A 13528-nucleotide genomic window follows, 5' to 3' on the forward strand; every position below is an offset into this window, starting at 1 on the left:
GCACCAGCAACTCTAACCCTGTGTGTTCTGTCCTTGAGCCAGTTTGCAACCCATCTTGTGACATATGGGTTTACATCTAAGCTGGTGAGCTTTTCTATGATGCCCGAGTGGGGTATTGTGTCGAACGCTTTTGCTAGGTCAAGGTAGGCTGTGTAAACTGCCTTACCCTCATCAATGGCCTTAGTGACTGTTTTGAAAAAGTCGACCAAGTTCAAGAGGCAGGATCTGCCCTTGACAAAGCCAAATTGGGTAGTATCCAGTGTCTGTAGGTCCCCAATGTCTTTATTTATGAGTTCCATTATGATCCTTTCCATAGCTTTGCAGACAAGGCTCGTCAAGCTTATGGGGCGGTAATTTCCAGGGTCTGTAGAAGCACCGCCTTTGTGGAGTGGGACCACAGTTGCTGTACGCCATTCTTTGGGTACGTATCCTGAAGTAAGGCTAAGATTAAACAGCAGCCTTATGTGTGGGTTTAGTTCCTCATTGAGTTCGTGTAGCACACAGCCGGGGACACCGTCCGGTCCCATTGATGCTGTGTTTTTTGCTTTAGAGAGAGCAGCTCTCACCTGGGCATCTGTGATGTTTGGGAGGCTAGACTCTGGTGGGATAGATATTTCTCCTTTTGGGGGGGGGCGGAATTTGCACTGAACCTGTCTGCCAGTATGTTGGCAATGTCTGTGGGTTCAGTGAATTTTTTATCATTTTGGACTAATTCTGAGCATATCTGGGAGTTTCCACCCAGGTTTCTAACATAGCTAAAGAAGGCCTTATGATTGTCTTTTGTGTCATTAGCGATTTTTCTCTCAAAGTTGGCCTTGGATGATTTTATGAGTGATCGTAGTTTTTTGCTAGTATTGATCAGAGATGCCTTCCCTTTTAGGGATTTTGCTCTGTCATGTAGTAGCTTTCTCCTCTTGTTGTAGAGTTTGTTTATGGCTGGGGTCCACCAGACCAGGCGCCTGCCTTTGGTGGAAAGGGTCTTGATTTTATTAGGGATTGCTTGATCCATACATTCCTGGAGGTGCTCGTAGAAGACATTTGTAAGGGTTTCAGCAGCATGGGTTGTGGTTTCCACTGGCTTGGGGGCCTTGAAGGATACCACTCCAGTCTTAAGAAGTGTGAAGTTTGCTTTTGAGAAGTTCTTCACTGTGGTCTTTTTTGCTGGGGGTGGGGGCGGGATGTGGATCTCCAATGAGATTAATTTATGGTCTGATCTCACCAATGAGAGATATACTTCCAGTGTGGAGCATTTTGTCCCCATGTTTGTGATGATCAGGTCTAGTATATTTTCTCCTCTTGTGGGGATGGTGACTAGTTGTTTCATAGCATTTGAGTTTATGAACTCCAGGAACCTTTGGGCTAGGGTGTTGGGGCTTGAGTAATGTTCCCAGTCTATGTTTGGGTAGTTGAAGTCACCCAATATGATGGTGTTTGGAGAGACATTCATACTCTCCAGTGTCTTCAGGAAGGCTGTGTGGGTTTCCTGAGTTTGAGAAGGTGGTCTGTAGCATGCTACAAACTGTAGGGCAGTTTTACCTATGGTTAATTGCACCTGGATGGTCTCCGATGCTTCGTGCATTGCCACTAACCTGGAGGTGTGGGTATCCTTTATGAATATGGATACTCCCCCTCCTTTTTTGGTTCGGTCCGGATTTTGGGGCCGGAACGCATGATATGAGGTATAACCTGATAGTGCTGGGGTGTTCTCAGGAGCCTTGAACCAGGTTCCAGTCACAGCACAAACATCGATGTTCTCCATACTGAGGAGGGCTTCGAGGGCGTGCATCTTGAGGTTTAGACTTCTGGCATTGAGCAGTATTACCCTTAGTTTTTCTCCATTTCTGTTTTCTAGGGCGGTAGGTTTATCATTTGAGCCTTGCCTAAAAAAGGCACTATGGGGGTGGCAAGTGCCTTTGCCAATATCCAGAAGCCCAGGGGTGACAGGTGCAAGCCATCCCTTGCGAAGCAGCGTGGCTTGTCAAGCATGTCATCCCAGGCAGACAGACATTGGATCCCCTTAGAATGACACCAGTAATGAAGCCAATTATTAAAGCTGATCATTTTGTCTCTGTATTGTGGCATCATTCTTGGTGAGGGTAGGATACTGCTCAGGGTCAGGGTCATACCGGCCTGGGCTACATAATCTGAGAGCTCCTCTATGTCTCTTTTCATGTAGTCCAGGGAGGTACGTCTCAGGTCGTTCACACCGGCATGGACAATGACTGAGTCATACTTGTACTTGCTCTGGAGTGACCTGAGTGCTTGTGTTATGTGGCGGATTCTAGCGCCTGACAGGCAGCTTACTGTGATCTTTTCCTTGTTCAGTCTGGTGAGTGGGACGTCAGTGTGTCTGACTATGGAGTCACCTATAACAAGTGTGTCTGGCATTGTGTTTGGCCTTAAGGGCTGTGACTGTTTAGCACACTGACTTTGAGAACTATGTGTTGCATGTCTTATGTCCTGAGGTGGCAGTTGCTTGGGTGTCTGCTTTGGAGGCCTCTGTAGTTTTGGTAGATTTTTGATCAGTGCCTCCGAGTATGTCTTTGTGTGTTTATGTGTTTGTTTTGCAGTTGTGATAGTTCTATGTGAAACTGGGTTTGTGGTGTGCATGGTTTCCTTCTCCTCCTGTCTGGTCTTGCCAGTCCTGAGTTGAGAGAGCTCAGCCTCCAGTTTGGCTATATAGTTGCATCTCTCACATGTATTTGTGTTTTGTGGGAGAAGGAGTGGGCTGTCTGTGTACATGAGGCAATTGTAACATTGCCTCAAGATGCCCAGATTCACCAGCTGAACAGGAGAGGACGCTAGCAACTGACCCTTCGACATGCTAGAAAAAGTGAAAAAAGTTTGCTGTGTAACTGAGTCAGAAGGGACCTATAGGGAAATGGGTACTCAAGGGGATTCTAGGCTAATGTAGTACTTTGTTTAGTATATAAGTACTTTACCTATATAAAAATGCTTTAGGAGCAAGTGCTGAGCTTTTGAGATAGAGAATAGACTGTTTAGATTGCAAGTAGAGAAGTTCTAAGGGAAAAATTGAAGAGCAGACTTTACGGAGCCAGAAATGGTTTAACCTTGTTTAACCGGCGCTGCCCGATGGTGCTCTATGGGCAACTCTGTGCTAAATCACGCAAAAGCGCGCCAAAGCGGGCTTTATAGCAGGGGGTTGAAAACAGCTAGGAATTGACCCAAAATGGCCAATAGACTACAAGTTTCTGGCTGGAACCACTGCTCTAGGGACAAATAGGCTGCTCAGTGCTCCCCACTCCCACTGGTGAACAAAGAAGCTTCCCTTTATCCAAATAAGGATATGGAATAGCACAGGAACCAAGCCAAAGCCCAGAGATCAGCAAACTCTGAAGACTGGACTATTCTAGTTCAGTAAGGCGGGAAAACAAGATTTTTTTTTTTTTTGCAGAAAACAGAGGAAAAACAGACAGTAAATGCTATAAATGCTTTCAAACGGCTAGCGCACTTGAGTGTGTTAGCCTACAGGTAAAATTAAGCAACAAATAACTTTTTTAAAAGTGCAAAACAGTTAATCAACACAAAAACAGTTTAAATAGAATGCAGAGCTGTATAAACAGAGAATGTATTTTTTAAGAGAGGTGTTTTGCTTAATTGACTTATTCAATTTAAATTACTAAGTATGTGCTAATCCACAGGATATATATAGGCATCTTAATTATGAGACGTATTCTTGTTCTGATGAAGTCATTTTCTATGATGAAAGTGCTTAACAACTAATGGATTTTGCTAATGTTTCGTTCTAATAAAGTGGAGTTTTCGTTGATGGCTACCGGGTGCATTATTTTTGGTTACTAGTGGTTTTTGTGCATCCTGGAGCTTTTTTTTAGTTAATGAGGGAAACATAGTTACTGTGTTTGGTATTCATGGATGTGGTGAATAGGTCTCAGCAAGGCTGGCCCCATTTCTGGAGGATCACTTCCGCAATCACTGGTTTCAAGGACCACTCATGAGGCATCAGAATCGCTCTTCTGAGCTTGTCCGTTATCACAATGGATTTTACCGGGATGTGCGTTGCTATCAGAAAATGTTGAGAAGCGATCACCCATTGCCAAACTCTTTGTGCCTCCAGACATAATGGGTAAGATTTGCTTCCTCCCTGTTTATATACCACACTACTGACATGTTGGCTGTCTGAATTGCAACCATTTTTATAGGAAGTGAGTCCTGAAATGCTTGTAATGCATAAAGCATTGCTCTCATCTCCAGAACATTAATGTGCAAGTGGCTTTTGTGATCTTGCCTTAGTTCTAGGACTGTCATTCCCAGATAATGCCCCCCTCACCTGATCTGGGATGCTTCCATGGTCAGTACCACGTTCAGTTGAGGAAAAACAAAGGGATGGCCCTGATACAATTGGTCTGTCTGCAGCCACCAAAGAAGATCTTTTTTGCATGACTCTGTGATGATAATCTGTTGTGAGAGAGGAAGATCCTGCACTGACCACTAGGCAAAGAGTAACCATTGTAGGGGTTTATGTCAAATCTTTGAATGCCAGAAATGTCGAACACCATATGGTTGAGACCATATGATTGACATTTCAAGTGTTTGAAGCTTGATTTTTAACAGTGCCGTATGGTGCTGAATGGGAGAATTTCCCTTTTCTGCACTGAAGTGTGGTCTTGGAGTTGGTATATTTAAGTAGGAGGGGTGTTGGGGGTGCACAGGGGCTTGCCCCCCTGCTCACACTGTTTAGGTGTGTTTTTCTATTTTTTTTTTTATTATTCTGTATTCGAACTTTCAAATGTCGACCATATGGTCTCAATCATATGGTATTCGACATTTTGGAAGTTTGAATATTTAACGTAGACCTCCATTGTAGAACTCTCATGTGTAGACATGCTAGCGGAACTAGGAGGATAGCTGCTGCCATGGTACCCACAACTTGTAACACAAATCTGGCTTGAACTCTTCTCTTTGCTATCAAAATCTTGATTTGCCTGTGAAGGGACTGAATTCGGTCTGAGGTAAGTCTTGCTGTTATGATTTTTGAATCCAGATCTGCACCTAAGAATGTAATATATTGAGATGCCAACAAGGCAGATTTTTTTAAGTTTATTGTGATGCCTAGTCTGGCGCAAAGTGACAGTGTTTTGTCCCTCGTTTGAAGTAGTAGATGCCTGGTGGTGGTGGTGAGGAGCCAGTCATCTAAATACGGAAACACCCAGAATCTCTAATGTCTCAATTGAGTGATAACCACTGCCATGCATTTGGTGAACACTCTGGGGGCTGTAGTGAGAACAAAAGCCAGGGCTCGAAATTGGTAATGACTGGCTCCCATCTGAAAGCATAACTGTCTCCTAGATCACTTGTTCATCTTTATATGGTAGTATGCATCCTGGAGATCTACTGAGCATATCCAATTGTCTTTCCTGATAAATGGTAAGATTGAATGCAGAGTTACCGTCAAGAATTTTGACTTCTTCACTGATTTGTTTAGTTTGCTGAGATCTAGAATGGATCACCAGTCCCCTGTATTTTATGGAAGTAAAAAGAATCTTGAGTAAGTCCCGGATCCTATCTGGTCTGTGAGGACCTCTTGAGTGACTCTTTTTTCTAGCAACGAGATTACCTCTTGTGTTGCCTGGTCCTTTTGGTCAGGTGAGACATTCGGTAAGGACTGATTTTTTGGTCGGGAGGTAGAAAAGGTTATATAGTAACCTCTGGATATTATTGTTTGTACCCATCTGTCTTGGGAAATTCCTTGCCAGGCATTTGGGCACAGTGACAATCGACCCCTGACTGCCTCCAGAGAAAAGGAGATGGGCCTCCTTCCAGGAACACTGGAAGGGCCTGTCAGAGACTGTATCTCTGTCATCCTGGTTTTGCAGATCCCCTCTGCTGCAATGTCGGCATCTTCCATTATAACTTCCCCCTCTGCCCCTGGCGGAAGAGTCACCATGTGTGTCAGAAAAACCTTTTTGGGCTTGCGGAACCACAGTTTTTCTGCCCTTTTGACCTTTGGGTTAAGGTCTAGATGGAGCAGAAAAAAGGACTCCCATGGCAGATAAGGCTTTGCTGTCCTGCTTGCACCTGGTTAAAGTATCTTTCACCTTTGGTTCAAAAAGGGATGAACCATCAAAGGGGGCATTGGTGAAGGAAGACCTAAAGGGTTGGGCAAAGTTGCAAAGGCACATCCAGGAATGTTTCCTGAGGGAAATTCATGCTGCTGCTGCCCTACTTGCTCCATCCGCTGCATAAGAAATCAGTCTCATGGAGGAGTTTGCAATGGATGTGATGGTGGAAAGCTGCAAAGACACTTTATCTGTGGATCCTGAAGCTACTGTACTCTGAAGGGAATCTCCTAGCTCCTGTAGGAGATCCTTTTGAAGTCTCGTAAATGGGTAAGGTAGTTCAGTGACCATAGGGTAAAGGCCACTGAAGAGAAGGCATGCTTTCCATATCTGTCCATAATCCTAGGCTCTCTGTTAGGAGGATGAACAGATGAAGAGGTCTCCGAGAGTTCCTTCTTGGTGGCCACCGCCATAACCATGACATCTACAGGGACACCCTTTGTCAAAAATTCTTTACCCGAGGGAGTGGTAATAAACTTATTGGGCCTCCTCGGAACAGACTCCACTGTATCATGCAATGTCCAGGCCTTATGAGATATGACCACTAGCAGTTTGTCATAAGGGGGAGTCACCCAGGAGGTGGAAGAGCAAGACCGAAAAGCCTCCAGTTATACCAATTCATTCTCTGAAGGTTTAATGGGTTGCAAGTCACTCCTCTGCTTTTGGATTTCCAGGATATCAGCAAAGGATACATCCTCAGAGGGTGATCTTGGGGACCTTATAGACTCATCCAAGTCAGTATCAGAGGTGACAGACTCAGGGGAGTCCTTGGGTTCCTCTTGCACAGTCTTCTCTGAAGAACCTCCTCAGAGGGGTACTCCAGGGAGGTTTCAAAAGAGACAATGCCGTCAACAGGGGCTCCCTGAGCCTCCAGGTCTGTATGCCTAAAGGAAGGCGGAGGTGAAGAGATTATCACTGCCACCTGAGAGGGGTGAGAGACTGAATGTGATGGTGGGGTAGTCTGAGGTGACAGTGCCTTCTCCATCCACTTAAAAGCCTTCCCACCTCACTCCAAAGAGGCCCTTGGCTCCGAAGCAACAGAAGGCTGACACAGAGGCAAGGCAGGTGGCTCTGAAGCTGATGTGGGAACCAAACTCAATCTAGCCATGGCACCGAGAGGAAGAGTTGGGTCAGATGATAGTCCACACTGACTATCCCCACCTGGACCCAACTGGCAAGTATCGGCTCCCTGACCCCTTGACTTCTGATGGAGCTGAGGAAGTTGGAACAGTCGGCACCAAAGATTCCAGTGGGACTCTTGATGATGACGGTTCCACAACTATCAGATCCGAGCTCTCGGGCTCTGAAGACACTAAGCGGTCAGAGGAGGAATCACAATAGGGCATGAAAGTATTGATGGCTCCAAGAACTTCGCATCTGGAGACAATAACATTTTTGCCAGGGCTGGTATTTTAAGTAATATCTTCACCATCCACTCCACGTCCTCATTAGATAAACTCCTGGAGGAGCTGGTGGAAAGGAAGGAGATCTGCCCCAATCCAAAATGGGTGATCTCAAAATAGGCAAGACAGGTTCCAATTCTGAGGAGTGTCTCCTATTAGACACTTCTGGCCGCTCTGAGTACACTGTTGGAGCCGCAGAAGTAACAGTTGTGTCAGAAATGAGAGCTCTCGGTTCCGCTGTTGTAATCCTTTTAGTAGGCTCAGTCAATGGAACCAAAGAAGACAGTCTTCTGGTAGAGTGTGTCATAGAGGAAGAAGGGGATGAAGATTTGGAGCTCTGTCTTTGTTCTAAGGACTCCTGAAAAGTTCCTTTCACTAAACCTCTATCAATCAATTTCCTCTTCCTTTCATGGAGCACTCTGCTACTGAAGGCATGACAGATAGTGCAGAGGTCCTGTAAATGTACCTCATCTAGGCAGTAGACACAGCTAGTATGGCCATCGGTGATGGACATTTTCTAGGTACATCTATCACATTTTTTAAAACTAGAAGGTCGATGGTCTTTTTCTTTAACAATATGCAAAGGAACCACTACTGACAAGTAACATGAAACATCAACTACAGTATAACGAAAGCAAAGTTATAGAAAAGAGTTTTTTTTTTTTTTTTTTTTTTTTTTAACGGAAGAAAGGAGGGAAGGGAGTGACGCTCTAAGTCAAATGGGCAGTGAAAGCCCTCTACCTTAAACAGTGCTCTCTAGGGTTACGACAGGAAATAAGGGAGCCTTCTAGTAGAAAATGTTTACTACGTAACACACAGTAAAGAAAGGGATAAGGAGAGTGGCTCTCTAACTCAAATGGGCCACAAGAGCCCTGTAACTTAAATGGCACTCTCTAAACTAGCAGATAATAGGGAGAAGACCTAATGCAGACTCAAGATAACTATAAGTAAAAGGCAAGAGAAAAACAAGGAAACAACAGTGAAAAAATATAAAATTAGCCAACAAGCAAAGCCAGACAGCAACCTTGATGGCAAATGAGATCTGGGGATTTGGCCCAGAGCATCATGGGATAGGGAGTTAGCCTCACACCAGTGGAAGCTCTCAAGCTTTAGTATTTGGCTGAGTTGGAGCTGAGAATGGCTCCAAACCCAATCAGCAATAATTATGGTGAGATAGGACAACATAACATTTCATTTTTATTTAGATGAAAAATATAATGAGGTGTAAATATGTGGAATGTCTCACTTATTGTAGGGATCTGGCAAATATCTGTGGCCCTGGCAATCCATTCCTAACATTGCTGCTGCTTCCTCAGGGGAAGGTTGTAATGAAAGAAGACCTGCACACCTATCCCAAAAGTCCCAGGTCATCCACAAAGCTCCTTATTGATCCTGCTTCAGACATTGATGGCTGTGAAGTTCCTCTATCTTATATCTGGCAAATTTCTGTGGTCCTGGCAATCCAATCCTGACATTGCTGCTGCTTCCTCAGGTGAAGGTTGTAATGAAAGAAGACCTGCACACCTATCCCAAAAATACCAGGTCATCCACAAAGCTCCTTATTGATCCTGCTTCAAACATTGATGACTGTGAAGTTCCTCTGTCTTACATTTCTTTATGTCCAGTGTAGATGGTCAGCAGCTGTATGGTCTCCTCATTGGTCCAGTTGTGTGCATAGGCATGCCTCAGCCTTCTCTCTGTCAACTGCTTTCTTTTGATAGCACTAGATAGGTGTAGGAAATGCTGTTAAAAGATTTCTCACTTAAGTACTGCTTTGTTGGTTGGTAGCAAAGGAATACTCTGGGAATATTTGACTGTCATATTTTAAATTTAGTTTAATGAGGTTAAAATCAGATATTGGTGGACATCACAGATATCCTGCACAGATACACACAGTGACTAATATTGGGCATCTGCACTGAACTCTAAAGCCTTACTCCTAACTATTGACTAATGCACCAAAATCCAAGAATTTATACAGACCTACACAGATGTGATTCAGAAATATTCTGTGCTAAAGAAGCTCATTAATTATGTACAGTGCAAATGGTACTTTACAGGTGTTAACATTTGTCCTTATACCACTAGGTAGATACAAACACTTAGTAATGAAAGTCTCTGCTAACTGAATGTTGACATTCTGATATTCCAACTCATAAATTATGTGTAGACAATACTTAGGGCAAGTGGACACATTTTTCATTCTCAAGATACATTGACAAGATTTCATGTTTAAGATGCAGCTCAGTATTGTGTTTTACTGAGAGGATTACGATTAGTCTGAGGAATTGTGGGTACTGAAGGTTTCATGTATATTGCTGGGTTTACTAGTAGGATTTACTCTTAGCTCTCAACACACTAGCTCTAAAATTGGAACACTGCCTTCCATAAAGTGAAACAAATGGGCACAATATGGAATGTGTACTAATAGCTTATTAATAACATCAATAGGAAGCTCACATGATGCTTAAAATATGTTAATTCTTACTTTATAAAGTTCTTTGGTTGAATTAATGTGATTCAATATTATTTACCATGAATATCACTTAAAAGACATTTTAACACTAAATGTGTAGCAAAGTTTTTCAGTATGGAAGTAGGAAGAACATGGCCCTTTTAAGACTTAAAAGTCCATCAGCAATTTTTGGTTGATATAATGGTTAAGGTGTTTACCTCATAGATACAAGGTACAGGGTAGTCCACCAGGGATCTGGGTTTGGTATAATGGTTAAGGTGTTTACTTCACAGATGCAAGGTACAGTGTTTAGTTCTCACCTTTGCGGGGATTTGGCTAAGCTTAAAATGGCCCACAAGGACAGCTAGCCATGTACTAACCTATGAACCTATGAAAATAAGAAGTATTCCTTATAATGTGGTAACCTTAAGAGACACGGGTTTACTACTTGCAGATTCCACAAGTTTCCATTACATTGCTGGAGTTTAGCTCATATGATTGTCGATCAGTGGCCTGCTACCATTCCTACGTCTGTGTATATCTATTTTCATATATACTCTTCTGCCATTATTGTTAACCCTTCTAGTGGTCTCTTATAAGTTGAAAATGTTGAACCCTACTACTGCTTCATTCTTCACTACAGATTATGATGGATTTTGAGTGAATCTGCAGGCATTGCTCATTTAACTGTAATAGTCTGCACGTTATTACATTTGCAATAAAATTAAGCACATGCTATTAGTTGTACTATGTGTTTCAGATTTACATTTCTGATATATTGCACTTCTCATCACATGAATTTCCATGTATATACCATACTGTACATATTTTATTTTTTTTCCATTTTAGTTAATAACTTGGCAAGCTAGTTTATAAGTTGTTTTAATGCTTTTTCATGTTCTTGAGATACCTTAGTTTTACTAGCATATGTTAGACACTGTGGATATCCATTACTTTCAACAACCTAATTATTCTCGCTCTGAGATTACATCAGCTTCGAGAAAGAACAACATATATTTAACTTATTTTTGTCTGAGCTGCTTCAGTGACCTCACAATGAGAATATTTAAATAGTTGTATGAGGGAAGCAGAGGTCCAGACTCCCAGCAAAACCATTGCTTTACAAAATTGTTTAATTGCTTCTAGCTGCTATTTTTTTTCTTTTACACATTTCTATCGTACACAGCATGCTAAGAAATGTAATTATATTTGTGATGAATTTCAGTATTTGACGTTGTGGTCACCTAATGAATATGGTAAAGAAAATTAGTTTTGATCTATATATTGTGACTCCAGCCATTAAGGTTTGCAGATTCATTAAAGGGCATATAGTTTCATTAGAGAACATGCAGACTTATAAGGGATGCATGGCACAAGAGTCCTAATTTTATGTGTTCATTCATCACATGGGTAGCTGGGTGATTATTAAGTGTGCTTCTTAAGCAATACAGATTAATGCCTTCTGTGGAATTAAGCTTTTATGACAATTCAGTTCATCATTACTTATTTAAAGCAGACCCCAGATACCTTGTGTATGCTCATAAGTACACGTCAATTAATTCCTTGTTCTTCAAATTCTTAGCAATGGCTTAATAGCAATGATTTCCTTCATAGGCTAGGGGTAGAATTCCAAAAAAGTCTTACACTGAGCTATTCCAAGTCATTGTTGTTACTAAAGGGCTAGTGTAATGTTTTTGGAATAATTAAATGGACAATGTAACAGAGTTAACATGTAAACTGCATATGGACTCTAAAATCTGATTATATAGATTTATAGATAATGAAGTAATGCAGTGTATTTTGGCATTGGCTATATTATGGTTATGAGAAACATGCACATATGCGCGCTCACACATGCACACACACACACACACACACACACACACACACACACACACACACATACACGCACACACATTTATATACAGATATATATATATATATATATATATATATATATATATATATATATATATGAAGAGAGAGAGAGAGGGACATAATCTGTTTTAAATGTACCTGCACTGACTCCTTTTTCTACACAGCTATCTTGATCTGCAACTTCTTGAGGATGGGATGGTATGCAGCATGGTGTCATGGGCAGTTGTGAACAACAAACAGCTTTCTATACTAAGTACGCAACATTCCTATAAACAACATACATGTGTAGGAAAATATGCATAGGTGTCCACAAAAGGCATCCTCCACAAGCATTAATATCGACATCTACATAGAGTGGTTTCCAGTTGGAGCCTCACAAATGTAAGCAATATCATAATACACAGGCAGTATCTTCCAAGCAAACCTTAAAGTTTAACAAACACATGGCAGGAGTACTATAGCCATGCCCAGATTAAACATAGACCTAGAAGGTTATACAGCAGAACTGATGTAACATAAAAGAAGTGGACATATCTAGGCATCAAGCAGCAGTATTATTTCTTCTTTTTGAGTTAATCCCATATATCAGCATCACAGAGAACTACAGACTTAAATGGCATATTGTGTGCCATATCTTGCTGTTTAGAACTATAATGTTTAAACTTCATTAACATGCAATGCTTCAAAATTTTGGGAACTGATAGAACACAACATCAGTGTCTGCCAATAATTATTGAGCCAAAATTATGTGCCAAAATCCAAAAATCTTGCACTGGAAGCCATCCCAGGCAGGCTGGTTTCAATTATTGTCTCAATCCTCCATGAGAACTGGTGAGGAAGGGACAAATGGTGAGGCTATGCCTGTTTAGCCCTCTTTAGAAGAGGCTTGAAGGTAATATGCTGGTATGTGGCAGGCCATTTTTGAAGCCTCAGTGAAACCCAGAGGCATGAACAGTGGCCAGATTAAGTAAATTTGTAGCCACATCTTTAAGAGTGGTGTGGACTCACCTAAAGAGATGTCCATGTCTAACAGCTCATGTTATTCTGACTGATGACAGCATAGAGGGGTGTGCTGTGTCATGCCATCCTCTGTGAGCAACATTACTGGCTCCAAATATCACCCTTATTCTGCACCCAGCCTACATCAGGCTATGCTAGCTGCTGAACATTGCCTGGGAGGGGGTAAATTCTTTGGTATTTCTGTAGAACTAGGGCATCACAAAGAAGATGGTTAATGATAAACACACGCCTTCAGATCATCACATTCTGCAGAACCACTGTAACAAGAAAATATTCCTTAAACCACTAAACAGAACTATCAACTTTTATCATAGCTGTTTAAATGACTAATTTCATTCTTGAGCCAAAACACTGATGGGTGAAAGTTAGAAATTAATTTGGATAAATCAATTTTTGTCATGTATTCTGGGAAACACAGTAGTAAGCAATTTCATTTCTCAAATTTAACAATTCAGTCTCATCATCAATAGTTCAAAATCTGACAAATTAAGCATCTAATTAATGCCCAGATTTTTTTTAATTCTCCGGTCTGAAATGAAGAAAACCCTGTGATCTCAACAACACCATGAAACATACCTTCTTATGTTTAATACATATGACTTTTCTGTTGCTGGTAAATGCCATTGTGGTTGTTAGAGTCATAATGTTTGCATCCACCCTGAATATGATAAACC

The sequence above is a fragment of the Protopterus annectens genome, chromosome 1.part0, assembly GCF_019279795.1.
Source record: "Protopterus annectens isolate FY-2018-M chromosome 1.part0, PAN1.0, whole genome shotgun sequence".
In the NCBI taxonomy this organism is placed as follows: Eukaryota; Metazoa; Chordata; order Ceratodontiformes; family Protopteridae; genus Protopterus; species Protopterus annectens.